Source organism: Octopus sinensis, linkage group LG5, assembly GCF_006345805.1.
Source record: "Octopus sinensis linkage group LG5, ASM634580v1, whole genome shotgun sequence".
Taxonomy (NCBI): domain Eukaryota; kingdom Metazoa; phylum Mollusca; class Cephalopoda; order Octopoda; family Octopodidae; genus Octopus; species Octopus sinensis.
In genome coordinates, this window is record NC_043001.1 from 5,178,099 (window position 1) to 5,198,159 (window position 20,061).

Below are 20,061 nucleotides of genomic sequence, written 5' to 3' on the forward strand. Positions count from 1 at the left end.
AAGGGAAATCGATCCCAACGTAATTTGAGCTCAGAAAGTTAAATCGGAGGGAATGCTGCTAAATAATTTGTCCGGAGTGCTAAATTATTCTGCCCGCACGCAGCCATGGTAAGCCCGAAGATGGACTGAGGTATTTGTTCTGCTGCATAATTTCCCAATTGTTCCATTCACGTTTTGCTATATTATTGGATAATATACGAAGTAATACATCGTACACGTACTATGTTATAATACGGAAAAATATTGGTTTGCTGAATATGTACCTCACGTGGTAGATGTTCTTATTAATGTAATATTAAAACTTATATAAAACCCCCGAAAACAAATGAAATAAATATCAAAAAGGAAATAAACGAATAAAAACAATCCCAAAATACGTAAGGTTATATCTCTTTACTCTTTTACTCTTTTACTTGTTTCTGTCATTTGACAGGCTTCTTTCAGTTTCCGTCTACCAAATCCACTCACAAGGCATTGGTTGGCCCGGGGCTATAGCAGAAGACACTTGCCCAAGATGCCACGCAGTGGGACTGTACCCGGAACCATGTGGTTGGTAAGCAAGCTACTTACCACACAGACACTCCTGCGTATTACTATATCTAGGATCATTTCTACGACCACTAGCATAACAGAAGCGCATAATTCAGTGTCGACATCGCAGGTTGATACTGTTGTTTGTTATCCAGAGGTAATTGGGAAAATCGTTACACAACCGACTTAGAGGCAGGGTTCTAGTAAAAATATTTATCATTGTCTCCTGCCCTCACGACAGTCTCTCTAATGCTGTAAAAGAAGACATTTGCTAGAAATTGACCTTTGATTCTGGGGCCGAAGTTAAACGATCATAAATGTCTTTGAGAGTATGTTATTTATTTGTTTCTTTTTTATTAATTTAGTATTTTCGTTTCATCCGATTGACTGACGGGATATAGAGATGTATGGTTTATTAGATTTGTTTTCGGTTTAACTCGGATATGTTAATGATATGACAGAAATATCTTAAACGAGAGGAATGTATTCTGTGAAATGTTAGTTAGTTAGTTGGTTAGTTAATTTTTGGCTCAAAAAGCAAAAAGCAAGGCCATGTAGGGGGACATGGAGTTATGTACAGGGTGGTGTTCATGTAAAGAGTTCAGGCCACTTGAGGTCAAGGGAGACTTTGAACAAAGCGGTCGTCGGCATCTTCACCATCTCGTCTGGCAGCTTGTTCCACGGATCCGCAACCCGGACGGAGAAAGCCTCTCTCCTTCGATTGAGATGAAATCGTCGCAGATAGAGCTTTTCGGAGTGACCCCGCAGCCGACGCTCTGGAGCAGGAGTGAAGAACAGCTCTTTCAAGAGGTTACACTTTCCGCTTATACATAAACATGATGAGTCAATATATTCTAGTATTCGTAATGACACCGTTTACAAACTCTATGACCGATTTTTACTCACAAGGCACTAGAATCATATATGTATACTATTCTGCCTAAATAATGGAACTGCAGCTACAGTATCCCAGCATATCTCACATCTGTTTTCATTCCCCCACTTCACTCTCTATTTCATATCCTCTCTGAAAAAACTATTGCTTAACTATTTTCTCACACCATCTCCGATGAACGGATATATAGAATATCCTGGAAACAGCTGTAAGACCACTTTATAAATATTTTAAAATCTTTGGGATTTTATGTCATTCTGTTAATTTTTTTATATATGCGCATGTTGATATATGGCTTAAGTTGGACTCCGCATTCGCATAATTACCGAACCTAGAACTTAACTATAGTCTGTCCATAGCACCTACTCAGCATTACCCTTGACATCTTTGTGTCTTCTTGACACCAATACCTCTCATAACCTCAATATATATATATATATATATAGTATATTTGCCATCTAAATATGGCTAACCACTAAGGGTGATACTACTGTAAGCTTGTAGCCCCAGGAGAACATCTTCTCCAGCTGGCTATTGACACACTTTCTATGCCCTATCGGTATAAATCTCTGAACGAAGTATAGATAGTAACTGCACGACAATGTGAAGTATATTCTCGTTTAGAGATTTACCATTGCTTCGTTACACTTTTTCAAGATCAGTGACGAAAAGTCACTGGAAAAAGGATATATGTATTTGCATTGGGACCCTTCCATCGAAAACCGGTGATTGTCGTGCGCTGATGACGGGTCAATACCCAGAAACTGCAGTCCGTTTGTATCACTTAGGTTGACAAGGGAAGGAAGACCTCCCTTTGAAAATACCGATAGGGCACAGAAAGTGTGTCAATAGCCAGATGGAGATGTTCTCCTGGGGCTACAAACTACAGTAACATCTACCCTTAGTGGTTAGCCATATTTAGATGGCAAATATACTTCACATTGTTGTGCAGTTACTGTCTATACCTCGTTCAGAGATTTATTATTGCTTATATATATATATACACAGAAGCTGTCCAATAAACTCTTACACACTATTACTAAATGACGCTTCTTCTTGAACGTAATGTTTCTTGCGGTATACACACTTCTTCGATCGTTGTTGCGGTACTGCTTTGATCCCCTTGGTGAACACAATTTCATTCACTCGGTCAAACAAACCATGAACCGCAGATATGATGTCGTGATCATTGTGATACTGGTTCCTAGGCATATCATGTTTCATGCTGGGAACATATGCCAATCAGGTGGAGCCAAGTCAGAATATTACGTAGGGTGACCAACATGTCCACATCTACAGTTCCGCACAGAAGCCTTTGAATTCAAGAACTTGTGCTAGCGAATTGCGCTTTCGTCAGTTTTTTTATTGATGGCTTTTCGCAATTGCCTTAGAAAGTTGTTAGAGTATTGATGATATGGCGCCGTCGAAGATAATCATATACTCATAAGTTAAATTTATTTAAGTATAAATACGAGGATGTCAAATCCCTCCATGAAGGAGTGATGCTTGAGCGGTGAAAGTTTGAATATATAAATTTTAACCGTAATTTGAACAGTTTTATTGATATCTACATTGTTTCGTTTCAGGTAAACTGGCATCTCGCCGTTCAAACAGGACGACTCTGTGCCTGTAAACTCTCATTTTACAAGATCTATTCATCATTGACTGCATAACGGAGTGTAACATTCATACATAATTGAAGATGCTAACATATAACATCCCAATAATTTAAGGTTTTTATTAGAATGAAATAACCAAAACAATAATTTAAAATTACAAGTAAATATTAATAAAATTAAATGTAGACAAGAATAGGGAATTAAAAGAATATAAAATTCATAAACTTTGTTCCTGAATCATTCTTCAGATAACAGCAGAAATGTTACAATTATCTTAATAATGAAAATTGAATTCTAATTATTGAAAAATAAACTGAAGCAGTATTACCTCATAGGGTGTATCTAGTACTTAAATTTGACCGCAATTTACACGTAGCTCTTATACCTCCATTTAGTATATCGTGTAATTTCCTACGGAGTTTTGCCTAATCCCTTTCTTATATCTCTCCTTCATGAGTTGCTTTTTGATCTGACACACTTCAAATCGTTGTCAGCAAAAGTAAACATCTGCGCCAGGAAAACATAATCATGCTAGACAATAGAGTACGAAGATAATAGAAAGTCATTATATAGCAACTTTTAAAACTAATATTACAGCTGCTGCCTTTTATTTTGCAATACATACACTACGTCTAATAAAGTCATACTTTTCGGAAGAAAAAAAAAAACTATACTAACAAAATATTATCCAGTCTCTTCTCTATGTACATACGTCAATATGAATCTCTCTCTCTCTCCGTCTCTCTTTGTCTCCCTCCTTTACTCCTCCCTCTCTGTCTCTTTCCTGTTTATATCGCTCTCATGTTTTTTTTTTCTTCCACTCTCACTAACCATCATTTCACTAAACGAACGAGATGAAGCTAAGAGGATGAACTGAATAAACAGTGAATTTTACCATGAAATTCCTCTGATCTTCAAACCACGGTTAAGAGTAAACAATCATTTCAGTTCTTTTTTTTTATATTATGACTTTTTCCTGGAAAGTTCTACTCTTTCGTTGTCTCATTAAATTCTTATACTTTCCATTTTATTTGATTTATTTTCTTTCCAATCTTGAAACATTTGTTTGTTTGTTTGTTTTTTTACTTAAATGAATGAATTATTTTGGCTAGACGTTGTACATGCACACTTCACTGGCTTTTGTTTTGTTTAACTCAACATAGTTTGCTTGCTCTTAAAGCCAGTTGAAGCTGCTATTCATTTCGTGGGGTAGTTGTGGTGTTCATTATTTTAGCATATCAAAATGTTTGCAATGATATTTATTGTGGATATTCGCCCAGTAATAGAGATAAAATAGTCGGAAATATATTTTTCAATTGACGTCCCGGTTAGACCGGTACCGTATCATTGTATTTTAATGTTAAACTATCTGTAATAACTCATGATTTTAAGTCTATATTGTTTATAAATAAAAGAATTATTCAACATTGTAACGGAAATTGTCAAAAATATTGATTGTTGTGATGTGTACTTATGTAATAGGTGTTTCAGTCAGAATGTCGTATTATACACGAGAAATAGTTAATGTAAACCTTTTTGTGAACAATGTATATAATATCGAACAGGCATTTCTATCTAACGCTTATTCACACACACATAGATACACACACATATTACTCTCATATTTACATATATTTATATATGAGTGTCACTTATTTCTCATATTAAAAGAAAAAAAAAACACAACTAAACTGACGTCTGATATAATGGTTGCAGTGACACTTACTGACACAAATATTGAGGCCCAGCCTGGTTAGTGAGTAAGAAAACGAAATAAACAAAAAATATTATTTATATTAATTACCGCATCTGGAGATACGTATATTACTGGAGACATTCCTTCAAATAATTTGTCAAGAGACTCTAAATTTCCGTGCGTATACTATTTACAAATAGTATACAGCATTGCAGGCATCTTGTTTATGTAATTATAATTACCTCGGTTGCGAAAGACCTGTTTGTAGATGCTTTAAGTACGGTTTATTAAAAACAAGTGCACACTGCTGAAGTGCAGCGAATTCGACATTTGAGCTGTGTTGCCTTCCTTACTGTCTGCGATGACGGGTATTCAATCAAATTCTTTTAACGGTATTTTCGTTCCCTCACTCTTACATGTATTTTAGATGTACATCTTGTTGGAGAAATCTGTGAATGAAGTATTCAATCAGTACCTGATAAAATTGGAATAAAATTATTGATTAAGGAGAGACGTTCTTTCATGATACATTTGAAGAAATATGAAATAAAATAACTGTGAGTTTACCATTTTAATCCAGCGTCTATTCTGAGTTACATTACATACTACATATAATGAATTGGTGATATATTTATATTTGTTAGTCATTTTTCATCAAGCAGTAGTTCTAATTTTGAATGCTTATAATTTCAGAGGAAATATTTAAAAAAATCTTACTGGTTATCCTAGATTTTTCAAAATAATTCGCGCATTAGTTATAGCCCTTCTAAATACTACTAAGAGATAAGTACTAATCTGTGGAAAAAACAATATTCTGTTACATTCAACCTGCTTAAACTCCAAATTTCGTATTTGTGCTACTTACAAATGAAGTAGGCTGTAATATCGACATTGCAGTCATTATTTGCATGCAGTTGTATACATCCCGGTTGCGAAAGACCTGTTTGTAGATGCTTAAGGCAGCGAATTCAGCATTTGCGCTGTGTTGCCTCCCTTACTTTCTGCGATGATGGATATTAAATCATATTCTTTTTACTGTATATTCCTTTCTTCACTCTGAACTGTATTTTAGATGTTCATCTTGCTCGCATATACATAGATTGAGTACCAGAGCTATGTTAGGTATATATAAGCACAAAATAGCTTTATTCTATAGCACATAGCTTGATGGGTACTCAAGTAGGACTTTTGGGAGACGGAGCGGGATGCATTTTTCTTGCATGAAAATAAGAAATGAATAATATGCTGTAGATAGGTACAATTCAAAGTGGTGGCCCGCAGACCGGTGCCAGTCAGCGAGACATCAGTTGCCGGAACGACGCAGCGAGTTTCCAGAAAAGAAAGAAACATTGAGATATGCTTATAAAATGCTTATGTAATATTGTATTAATTGTTTACAAAAGAAATATAAGGCAAAGTAAATTATCAACTTTTACTATATTCATTATATATATTTCCCGTATAAATTAATATTACCGGTCCCTAGAACATTGGAAAAAGAAGCTACTGGTACGCCATATGAAATAGTTTGAGAAGCACGGAACTATAACCAATATAGATCCTGTTAAAGAATATAATGTGAGAAATGTTGCCAACGAACCCTGAAATAATTTCACTTTTTATATTAAGAAATGTTTTTTTTTTCCTTTTGGTTTACTGAATACAAATAAATATGCAATACTTAAATTATAACTATTTATCAAATACTTTGGTGTTTATATAAGATAATGAAATTAATTGTTATTACCTTAAAATAGAATTAGATAAAAAATTATTTATTTTTGATTTGTGTTTTTGCAAAGAGTATGTTTTTTTTTTAATCGCTTTAAATGCAGCCGATGAGGACCCATCGAAAATATCTTTCTGCAAAGTTTCAATTAAAAGAGTTCATTTTTTCAATGAGAATATTATAAGAATCAAAATAGAAGAAGGGTCGCCTAACCGAGCATGCCTCTCTTTCTCTCTATGTTTATCTGCCTCCATCTTTCATACTGAGTACATTAGGTGCATTCATCCTGGACATTTCGTTCTGTCTTTCTGTGTGTTTTTATTTCATTTTTCACTTCCACTGTTCCCTATAAACAGCGACCCTCCCCACACCCAAAAAAAAGGAACAGAAAAAACAACCAGCCAACACATATAAAGGCTATCATTATATAGAGATTGGCTGTAGTATTTCTAAATGGAAACAAGTCTATACTTACTAATTAAGAGTAATTGGATACCTTGTCACTATTTAACAATAAAAAAATCAATATTTTAGCACTGAATCAATTAACCATAAAAATAGATTTGGTGAAATAGTTATGTGACATCTTTTGATTTCAATAGATTTGAAGAGATTCCAATTGTTTTCACAGCACACCCTCCCACACAACACAGGAACATACACATACATGTACATTTACATACATACATATATACATACAAAGACGCACACACACGCACACATATATCGTTTTTATTGCACTGTTTAAAGTCAGTTTGCATTGCACACATTACTGCCATACCAAAGATTCTGCAATACAATAATTTGCTGGGACAATATATATCAAATTATATTTAATATCACTGACGTTTTGAGTTGGCGTACATATACTATGGAGCAAATAGATACATACACTCCTATATATTAGTTTATATATAACTATATACAGCATGTGTGTATGATTGTGTACTTATATGTCTGTATACATACATATATATATATATATATATATATAGATAGATAGATAGATAGATAGATGTACATATATATATAAGGACACAGAAAATGGGTCGAAGCAGACAGGAAGCGTTCGATGCTTCCTAGGGCTAAACAGCGGTGGTGTAATTCCCATACGGGACTGTAACGTTAATTTGACAGTATACAACCACTCTCTCACTCTACCACCACTCATGTCTCTTTGAGACATTTAGAAATTTAATATTTCTGATTACGGTGATCAGTGAATAGATTTCGCTGTAAATATATATATTTGTGAAAGCTGGACATGCACCTCAATCAGCAGATCTCACTATCCTGGGCTGATGACGGGTTAAGACCCAGAAACATGCATGTCCTCAGGTGTGAATCTTGGCTGGTAGGGGTGCGTGCCTCCCCTTCACATATATAAGGACACAGAAAATGTGTCAAAGCCGACAAGAAGCGTTCGATGCTTCCTAGGGCTAAACAGCGGTGGTGCAGTTTCCATACGGGACTGTCACGTTAAGTTGACAGTATACAACCACTTTACTACTTTATGGTTTTCTTAAAAATAATTCATTATCTTCAATGCGGTTTGATATGACCAGAAATAATTTTGGTGATGGTCATACTTTCTATGGCAGACTGTTTTCATGCTGGCTTTGTTTAATCACCTCCAAAATTGATCCGTGATAATTTCTAAAGATGTTAATTCTAGATATATATATTCAGCCTCAACTCAATAAACAAACATTCTTCCGAACACCTATACAAATAGGTTTCGGCCTTTCTTTAGGCGCAATTACAGCAAACTTTTTAAAATATATAATTTATCACTGATACGGAAAGATAAAATAGTCCATAACATAACACCGGTATTGAAATGTTTATTTAGTGAAGCTGATATTAATTGATAACCAGAGAGTATTAACCACATTGTTGCCGGTGACTAAATCCTAAAGAAGATGGAACCAGGCATCGTCGAGTTGACCAATTCTTGCATTGGATAATATGGCGTCAAAATGGTATCCTGCGCTCTAAGAACTGGTATGACCACCATCCAGAGGAAATCACTGAAAGAGAGAATGTTAACTTCCAATGGAATTACGGAATATATAGAAGGAAGCAAAACATGTTAACAGGCCAGACATCGTCATAAGAGTTTTAAAATCAAAAATATGCCTATTAATTGATATAACAGTACCTCTTGAAGGAAACATTTCAGCAAAAGAATTTAAAAACTTAAAATATAAGGATCTTGAGATTGAGATGTCTAGGACATGGCAATTAAAAACCAAATGCACCCCTGTTGTTGGAGGTGCCCTGGGAATAACAAAGATAGGCACCATTTTTTGACCAGATCCCCGGGAAAACGACTATCTATGAAGCTCAAATCATTGTGTTGCAGTCAATAATCCACATTGTTGGGAATTCTCTCTCAATGTAATGTATATGTGTTTTAGGGCTCTGGTTGAGACTTCGTTAGAAGTTCAGATCAAATGCAATTCAATCGGAATATGATATTAATAATGATAACAACAACAAAAACAACAACAATAATAATAATAATAATAATAATAATAATAATAATAATAATAATAATAATAATAATAATAATAATGATGATGTGATGCAATTACAGATACTAACTCCCATGGCTTCTAATCTCAAGTGATTTGAGTGTTATCATGTATGTGTTTTGTCTTGGTTGAAAAAAATAGACTACAGCAAATCTTCTGCTCAATATCACAGATTCGTTTGTCAGTCGTTTGACCTTAACTAGTTGAGCATGTCCTCATTTGGCTGACGATAAGAGCATCCGTGATCAAGAGCATTGGTAGAGGAGGAGCATCATAGCAATGTCTTGAAAGGAATTATTTTTGGGTTTGAAAATTTCACTTCTGGAAATAAGAGTGTTTCGTTCAACTTTATTAAACAGTCATTATCCAAACACCTCTTGAGCGAGCGGGACCACACTTTCTTTTTCCTAAAAATGTACATTATTTCTATTCCCTTTCGTTGATCTGAGAAGAATCAAGTTTATACTTAGTTACCTCTAAGGTGATGAACAACTCAGAATTTGTCAAAATAGTTAGGTCGCTGATATTCGGGTTGCATTGAACGAACGAATGGGAAGTTTATTTATCATACTCTGAAGTTGCTGACACGTATTTTAGGGATTTCTGAGTGAAATATTCTTTATGTCTGTATTTCTTTCTTTCTTTAATATTAAATTGAATATTTGTTGTTTTATGTTTCTTTGCATTTATGTGACGTCTACCATAGTAATGTTTATTAACTTAATTATTTTCTCTTATCTTATTCAGTATCGTAAATTCATTTTTCATGTCAATTGCGAAACTTTGTATATAATAAAAGGTCACATATTTTATTTTGTCGTTGCTGTTCCTGTGTTTGTGTTTCGTGTGATCGTCGTTTAAGGAACGGGAAATATGACGTGTGTTAATTTTGTCGTTGTTGATTGCTTTTCAAAAGAATACAAAAACACTTGCGCATGATCGGTGTTCTGTCTCTGTGTTGGCGGTAGTTTTGATATAGGAAGATGAGAGTGCGTGAAGTCGTTTGGTGAGACTTAAGACGATGGTCTAAGCGGTATAATGTATATTTTGATTGGCTGTAATACAAATTGTAAACTCAACGCCATGTGCAATTGTTTTGCAACTCTTTTGACTCTTACTTGGGGTGTGACAAGCAAGTCTACGCTTTGAATGTATATTTGTTCATGGTTGTTTACAGACGTGTGAAGATGTGTCCCTATCACTATTTGCATTCAATAAAAATTTCACGTTTTACCGGATGTGATTGAAGCAAAAATACCATAATGGCTGAAACAATACATCAACAATCCTTCTTCAATTCGTTAGAGTTTTCTAGAGGTTGGAGGATATACGTGAAATCTTAAGCTTCAGATAGTCACATACTGTAGTAGAAGATTCTCAGATTGCTGTCATATTTTCTCTAATTCCTAAAGTCTCATATAAAGCCACATTATATCATTTCCGAAGACGTGGCATCGACCGAAAACATTGTACACATGGCTGTTTTAGCTACAGTCTTCGTAGTCATTGACATTTCTATGACCGGAAAGCCAGTCACTTTATGAAAGATAATTAGATAAAGTCTCATTAACCATCTTGACGTTAGTATCTTACTTTGAGCTTCTATACATTTGTCGCATCTGTAATTTTCGGCTCTTGTCTGCTTTTGTTCTCAATTACGGTTTCCTAATCTTTCATTAAAGTAATATTTTACTCACTGTTTTGATTAATGTTTTCCATATAATACTTTCGAGACCTGTTATGGTGTTCCATTCTGATTTGCTTTGAATAATGTTTTTATTAATCATCAAATAATATATTCCATTGCCGGAAAATTCTAGCTAAAATTTCTGTACACTATTCACATTATTTTATAACAATTTTCTTTGTGGTTGTATATTTTCCGAATAGCAACACATAGCAGACCAGGAACAGGTTTTCTCATGTTATGCAGCGGAGGTAGCAAACGGATGAAGAAAACAATCAACGGGTTATCTTCGATAATTTATGATCTATCAAAACAAATATTAAATACCATAGACACGTTTTGACCAAAGATTGGTCAAGGCCATGTCTAACTGAATAGCCCCACCTGGTTAGGGCATATATTTAACTGGAAATTGCAGTATTTCATTGATATCAACTGCACATACCAACTCACATCAAATGTTGTCTTTTCTTTTGTATATTTGAAACACGTCTAGTTATAAAACATATTTGTTGTAATGTGAGGAATAATCTAACGTCCAAATTTAAATGTCATGCTCTGGCTAATACTTTAGATTAAATCTCAGCTTTCGGTCATATTTTTATTAGTTTTGATTCAAAAGTTTCATAATATTTTTAATATGCATCACAGCATTCAAAGTAGAGGCCATCGTGTTGCACCACTTGAAGCCACCTTTCTGTCAGTTCTTTGATCTCGTCTTTCGAGACGAAGACCTCGTTCACTAAAGATTCAACGTCCTTTTGCTTCATAAAACGTTGCAAAATCTGGAAATAGGACTTGGATCGGAACAAATAGTAATCTGAATGAACACAGTCCCCACTATATACTAACAGTTGGATTCTCTCAAGTTCCTGGAGTGGTAGGAGACATTGCGTTTTCTAGCTACAGTAGAACTAATTTTATGTTGATGCCAGCTATTTTTCCGGCACAGTGGCGTACATCATCTCCAGCTACTTATAGTACAAGGTGGCTCAATAATTTGGCCGTTAGGAATGAAATCAGACTGAATTGTCTTCTCATGATATCACCAAATGCAGTGTATCATCTTGTGTTCCAAACGCCCATGATTCGCGACACGTTCCAAACACCGTGCTTTACATATCCACTGCTTATGCACGCGAGGACTGCGGAAAAATATCTTCCACCGATTATTATTTCTTCATGGCAAACTGCGTGCGCTCTCGACACTTCTTTTGTCAGGAAGAAACAGCATCTTCAGTGATGGAGCTTTTCACCTCGAAGGAAAATTTCTGGTATTAGCATGAGATCATAGAACCAGAACTGGAAGGTGGCTTCAGACAGTGCAACATGATGGACCCAACTTAGAATGCACGGCTGCTGTTACTGTAACTTGAAATGAGCAAGTGGGTTACCAAAATATAACTAAACCTGTCTCAGCACACTATATTACATTCTTGGTTAAAATGCGTTTTTAAATCAAAGTCTCTTGCTGGTCTCACTAAAGGTAGAGACCTTTGATTTTCTTTGGAATGTTAGAAGTTTCTGTGATTGCATTAATTTTCAATTATTAAATTTTCGTTTTTATGTATTACTTGAACTCATAACATCAAAACATACCCTTAATTTCATAACTCACATATTTTTCTATATTCATATTAAATATATATTTACTTGCCATGTTTTATTTAGAGTATTTTGAAAGTTAGTTCTCTGTTTCCTGTATTTTGTTTCCTTTGTCTAGACATCCTAGTTTATTTAGCGGCCATTTGGGAATATTAAAGCGAAAAATCTATTAATGCGACATCTGGAATACTATTGGTTTTTGTTTTATATCTATATCCAAATCCTTTTACAGTATTATAGTAATGTGTATATTATATATATATTTATTTGTTTATTCTCTTCTCTCTAGTTCGAGATTATTAGACATGTGTATATTTGTTGTTAAGGTGATTCACTTAAATGTAGTTCTTTCACAAGTTAGTAGCTACGTGGGAAGAACTTTGCTTCCAAACCACCTCGTTTTGGGTTCAGTATCACAGCGTGGCAACTTAGGGCAGTGGTTTCTACTATCGTCTCGGGGCTACGAAAACCTCGTTAGGGGATTTGGTAGAGAGAAACTGAACGAAAACCGTCGTTTGTTTTGTTTGATATATTCATCCGTCAGCGCTTGGGTACCCGCGTTTGTGCGTTTATTTCCCCATAAGAGAACGGTTCGGCAAAGGTTGACGATGGAATATGTATGTGGATAAGCAAAACTATAAATTCTTCCAGGCATTGCTCCAGCATGGCTGCGCTCTTGAGTAAGACAACACAAGTTTCTAAACAGTGCCTGCAATGGCATAGTTTAGTAAATGGATAAGATGTAGTGTTCATAACAGTACATAATCAGAAGCGAAGATTTTGAAGTCGCTCATGTATATTCCCTTTGATTACTGGCGCAAGAAAACGTGTCGATTAAAAGACACGTAGGAGGATGAAAAGTAAACAAGAAATGGTAGATAAAAGGAATCAAGTGACAACATTCATCTATATCACATAACATCATTTATATAATCACATATAAATGGTTTGTGACTACCAAAATCTTTATGCAACTGAAAAAATCTATGTTTTGGCTTCAAATTCTGGTAGAAAACCAGTAATTTCGTGGGAGTAGGGGGAAAGTCAATTACGTCGAGGTCAATTCTTAAACTTTTATCGATTTCACAAGGGTGATGTGCAACAACAGCAGAATTTGAACTAAGAATGTATGTACGGAGCATTCTGCCAGTTCACCGCACATAATGATCATATATATATATATATATATATATATATATAATATATATATATATATATATATGTGTGGTGTGTGTGTGTGTGTGTGTGTGTGTGTGTGTGTGTGTGTGTGTTGTGTGTGTGTGCGTGTGTGTGTGTGTGTGTGTGTGCGTGTGTATGACGGAGCTTGGCTCAGGGGTTAGAGCGTCACACACACAATCTTCATATAGTGAGTTCGGTTCCAGGACCGGAATGTGTGTCTTCTTGAGCAAAACGATTTATTTCACGTTGTTCCTGTTCACTCAGCGGTAGACGTGAATTGCCACGTCACTATCTATCTATCTATCTATCTCTATCTATCTATCTATCTATCTATCTATCTATCTATCTATCTATCTATCTCTCTCTCTCTCTCTCTCTATATATATATATTATATATATATATATATATATATATATATATATATATATATATATTATATATATATATATATATATATATATATATATATAGATAGATAGATTTTTTGCGTAATAAGTTTAAAAAAACATATATATATGCATATATCTTTATATATATATATAATATATATATATATATATATACAAATATATATGCATACTCACACACAAACACACACACACATACTTACAAATATATATATATATCGTTATAGTTATACATAAATGATGGATAACAGTTCCAGGGCGCTGATTGTGAATCCCTGCCTAAAAAATTCCGGTAACCACCCTATAAGCTATTGCGTATCATTCCTAGCATAGTGGTCCATATCGGTTTCTTTTAGTTGTGTCATATCTGTGTAGACTTCCCATTATAGAAACTATAACATTTGCCTTTGTAGATACAGGCATTCATTTTCCTTCCTTACTTTTCTGTTTTATCAAATATTGGACTGCAGCATCCACTTATTAACATTTTTATAGAGAACTTCACTTTTGTGAGAATATATGGCTTTGGAGCGATAGAAATTCTGTCTTATTCACTCCGTTTTCTGCTATTCTCCATTTCCGTCTATGTCTCATCAAATATTTTTACAAACTTATTCCACTTTAGAAGAAATATTAAAACAAAAGGAATTGGCTTTTGCTATGTCCTTTTGTCTACAATTTAATATCTTGGTGTAGATTTGTTTGCTATTTTGTTTGCTTGTTTTTGTAGCGTATCACATTGTTTTTTGTATCTTCTACTTTTTCTTCTTCTTTTCCTTCGTTTTCTTTTTCTTCTTCTTTTCCTTCTACTCTCCCTCTTCTTCTTTTCCTTCTTCTTCTCCCTTTTCTTCTTCATTTCCTTCTTCTTCTTCTTTTTCTTCTTCTTCTTTTCCTTCTACTCTCCCTCTTCTTCTTTTCCTTCTTCTTCTCCCTTTTCTTCTTCATTTCCTTCTTCTTCTTCTTTTTCTTCTTCTTTTCCTTCTTTTCCTTCTTCTTCTTAAGATTTTAAATCTGTCTTCGTTTTTGATATGTATACATACACACACGCACAAACACACATACACACATAAAAAATCCCACACATACGCACGGGCACAGAAACATATATCGTTATATTTATGAAAGAAAACAAGATAAACTCCTATTTTACATCAGATTAAAGTGTGCACTTAGAAGTGCTCAGGTAATTCAGACATGAGACATATGATAAATATACAAGTGAGAATAACACCAGATAACTCAGTCCACAAACAATAATCCAACTCGCTTTCGTCAATAGAATTGATATAGATGCATCACCAGAAGCACAGAGTTTATTATTATAGAGAATACTTTAAAATACATAGATACATTTAAAATATATAAATATATAGATATATTAAAAATTCAGACATATATATAAATATATAAAGTGGCAGTGTATAGGCGCAGGTGTGGCTATGTGGTATGTAGCTTGCTTACTAACAACATGGGCCCGGGTTCAGTGCCACTGCGTGGTATCTTGGGCAAGTGTCTTTTACTAAAGCCTCGGGCAGTTCAAAGACTTGTGAGATTGATTTGGCACACGGAAACTGAAAGAATCCTGTCGTATATATATTCATATGTGTGTGTGTGTAAGTGTGTGTATATGTTTGTGTGTCTGTGTTTGTCTCCCCAACATCGCTTGACATCCGATGCTTGTGTGTTTACGTCACCGTATCTTAGAGGTTCGACAAAGACACCGATGGGCTTACAAAGAATAAGACTTGGGATTGATTTGCTCGACGCCTGGCGGTACTCCAGCATGGGCGAATTAAATGAATTAATAAATTTATTAAAATTATATATGATAAATGATACGGTGAAAGTTAAATGGATGTAAGCATTAGTACATAAATATATTAAAATATATTGAACAAGTATAAATATATATATATATATATAAATTCGTACGATTAGAGAATAAAAATTAAATATTTGAAATGAAATGAAAAATAAGAATTCTGGAAGGAATGAAAAGGTGAACTTTTAAATATCCTACATGTATTTATGTGACTTTGTTTATGTATAATCATCTGTATTCGTGTATGTATATATAAAATCAAAACAACGAAGAACAAACAAGAGAAGCAAGAACGCTAGGACGGGAATCATGCTAAGTATTAGCAGACGCTGAGGGAAAGACAGAAAGGTGGTTTTATGTTTCGAGCACAGCTGTTCTTCAGGAACAGGAGACAGGACAAAGTCAATGACAAGAGCTACATGTATATATATATATATAACCATATATTTGCATATACATACATACAAATACTTAAATATATGTATATGTATCTATTTGTATATGTATGTATGTGAATGTGTCTATATATATGCATATGTATATATATATATATATATATATATATATATATATATATATATATATATATATATATATATATAATATATATATATATATATATATATATCCATATACCTACATGTGGATCCAAATATCTCTATATGTCTATACTGATGCAGTTTATTCAGTCTTCAATTTAACATGCTGTGATTTAACTCTTTAAAGTGTTTCGTTAATCTACTCTGCGTCGTATGATGCAGACTCCTTCGTTAACTTTGACACGAACTGTCTTGAAATGAAGTCTTTATTTGATAATCACGTATAGACATTTATTTCAAAATATTCCGTGCTTAAATGTTTATTACTCATTTATATTAAGCAACGGCGAATTTCCTCATTTGCAAGCATCTGAAAGCGTGTTCCTCTCTACAATTTGTTACATTGCCCTTAGATGTAAAAATGTTTAGGTATATATATATATATATGTGTGTGTGTGTACATATATATATATATATATATACATATACATACATACATACATACATACATACTTATATATATATATATATAATATATATATATATATATATATATATATATATATATATATATATACGTCTGCGCTTCATTAGCCAGATGGTAAATTGTTTTAATGTGTGTAGTTTATCAATTGCGCAAAGTTATTGATATTCGCTGGAACAGAAAGAAGTTAATATTAACAAGAAACAAATATCTTTTCGGACGTTTTGATGTAGTAAATTGTTGTTTCGAAATTCTTTAAAACCTTTTTAATGCAGGGCATTGTTTACACGTCTGTTTGAAAATGAAATTTTTTCTCGATTCTTCACGATTTTTATTCCTTGAAATATGTTTTCATACATGGCGGTGCATGCGTGTGTATGGATACGAATGCGAGATTTTTTAACGTATATTTGAAAATGAAATACTTTCACTTTAATAGCTTTCTAAAATAGGAAATATCGATTTCATGTTGATACATCCCTTTAAGTAAATACATTTTAAATGTGGATCGATAATGAATGTTTTCCTTATTTGAAAAGATTCCTCATTTTCAAAATCGTCACCCTCTTCAGTTACCATCAATATTTCAGTGTGATCAAGGCCTGGGAAAGAAAACAGAAACGATGAAGTACATAAACAGAGATCGAATTTACAACAACAACAATAATGATGATGATGATGGTGGTGGTGATGATGATGATGATGATGATGATGATAATAATAATAATAATAATAATAATAATAAGAAGAAGAAGAAGAAGAAGAAGAAGAAGAAGAAGAAGAAGAAGAAGAAGAAGAAGAAGAAGAAGAAGAAGAAAAAGAAGAAGAAGAAGAAGTGACAATTTCGAAGTGGAATGTAGAAAAGTATTTCTGATCATTTTGATTTAAGGAGTACATATTTACGCTTCAAGCAATTAAATATATACACATACTCGCATCTGTTTAACATGTATCTTCGTAAATATACACTTACACATACTCATACATATATGTGTCTGTACATGTGTGTATGTGTGTGTGCGTGTTTGCGTATAAGTCTATGTTCGTTTGTGTGTGATTGAGACAGTGTATATATGTACGTATTTTTGAGTTTTTCTGGGTAGAAATGGGAGCTTGCACTATATTTAAGATGGATGAAAAAAATCTACAACAGAAATAATAAAGAAAATTATTGAACTTATTGACTTAACGAAGTGTAAACAAACGTCGAATTATCGATTTTTTCATTAAAATTCTTCATTGTTTGGAGTGTCAATTTTTTTTTCTAAAACAAGACATATTAAAGTTGTGCACACAGTTTGAAATGCAAGAATGAACAACATCAAACTTTCTGTTTGTGTCTCTAACTCATGCTCTCCATCTTTTATGCATTCTCTTCACTGTTTACCACCATCGTCTTTGTCAATATCACTATTGTTGTTATCATTATTGCTGTTATTTTCCTCAGAGCTGACATCAATAACATCGCCATTATCATCGCCCTCGTCGACATCGTCGCCATTACATTCATTATTATCTTCAGCAAGAACAAAGAACAACAACTACTGACGCATAAACGACAATATTGCACCCATATCCCGTTGCTAGGATATTTGTTGAAGGTTTTTCATCACTGTCTGGGTTGTATGAATCCGTTGCTGCACAGTCTGGCTTTTAGCACAAATAATTCCTCAGTTGTATTCTCAAACACAGCTTAAAATCAAATTCTGCAATCATGCTTTAATAATCTCTTGTCTTGTATTTCTTTGTAACTAAATCAGCGATTTGCCAGAATCGTTACACTACGGGCTAAATTCTTAACGACGTCTTTATTTTTAGCATTCATTCACAATTGTTCTGAACTACAATTTTATGATTTTTGTTTCCCATTCGCTATATGTTCCCATACTTTTTGCATTTTTAAAATTGACAAGTTATTCATACAACGTGTTTCACGGACGTGACGTTTACGTTTATGCCACCTAAATTCTTCGTTGCACTTTTGCCGACATCAAACGCTGTCAAAAGTTTTAAGGTTTTTACTTCTCATTCTATAAATTGAATATATATCACAAGAGAGTATTTGAGTGTTTTACAATGAGAAACCACACCACAAACTTTCCATCCTGTAACAAAACTCGACCTGTTCCATGTGATGCATATCATTTCTACATATTGTTTCTACTATATATATTTCTAGCTTGGAAACTTACTAAGAAAACGATGCTTGGCGTTCGATCATATAATAAGATAAATAGATATATTATAGAGAGGGTATTACTACACATAAATGCCACACGCTAGGAGGGACTCCTAAAGTAAAAACTACTGAAATAAATAAACACATCGTACCGAATACAACTCTCGAAGCAATTCATTTAAATACAGAATTTAGTTGCAGATCAGCGTGATTTCACAATGAGTGCGGTGGTGCACTCTTTACTGATCAGTTCAAGCATAAGTCAAGATTTATAAGGAATGAACAAAATCAACATACAGACGAACAACCATCGTATCCAACGTAGCATAGAGAAATGTTCACCCCTTACACATCTATGTAAATGGTGGGCTTTTTCTAATTACAATTCGGTAACAACGTGCTTATTCGGAATAAAAATTCAGGACTGAATATACTCCGGTTAAATTTATAATTTTAAAATAGGATAAAATCTTTAGAGGAATTTATCAAGTAGTCATCGTGAAAAACCTTGTATTTTAATAGTTTTGACTTTAGGAGTCCCTCCTAGCGTGTGGCATTTATGTGTAGTAATGCCCTCAATATAATATAGAGTGTATTACAGAAAACTGATGGTATGATCACTTCCTAGCGTAAAGGCGTGACTGTTCCCATTAGCAAGATATCTCTAAACAAAGCAAAACAAAAAACAAAAATGAACCTGAGACGAAAACAAGGAGATATAGACGCCCTATGTATTTTCAAAAAAGTTATCTTTAGAATATTGACAATGCAATGAATGTTTCATGGGTTATAGCAAATTTCTGCACTTCATCAGAGGTTATTTTTGTTTTTAATATGAAATCTGTCTCAATAAAACAGAGTTGTAACCTACTTTGCAAGTAGAATTATTGTAAGATTTTCTTCAACTTACAGATTCTAAATACAAAATATTGTTAAATCATTGCTTCCTATCTCTAACATCAGCCTGGCTTCGTAAATAAATAATAATTTGTCTAAGGATTTGTTGAGTATTTTTATGAATGTTTGCCGAGTGTGTATAAAAACTGTATTGGAGATGTTACTACTTAGGAATCGTTGACTGAATTTGGGACGATTAAAATAAATCTGATGATGATAATGATGATCACCCTGTTGCTAAGTTTATAAAAAAC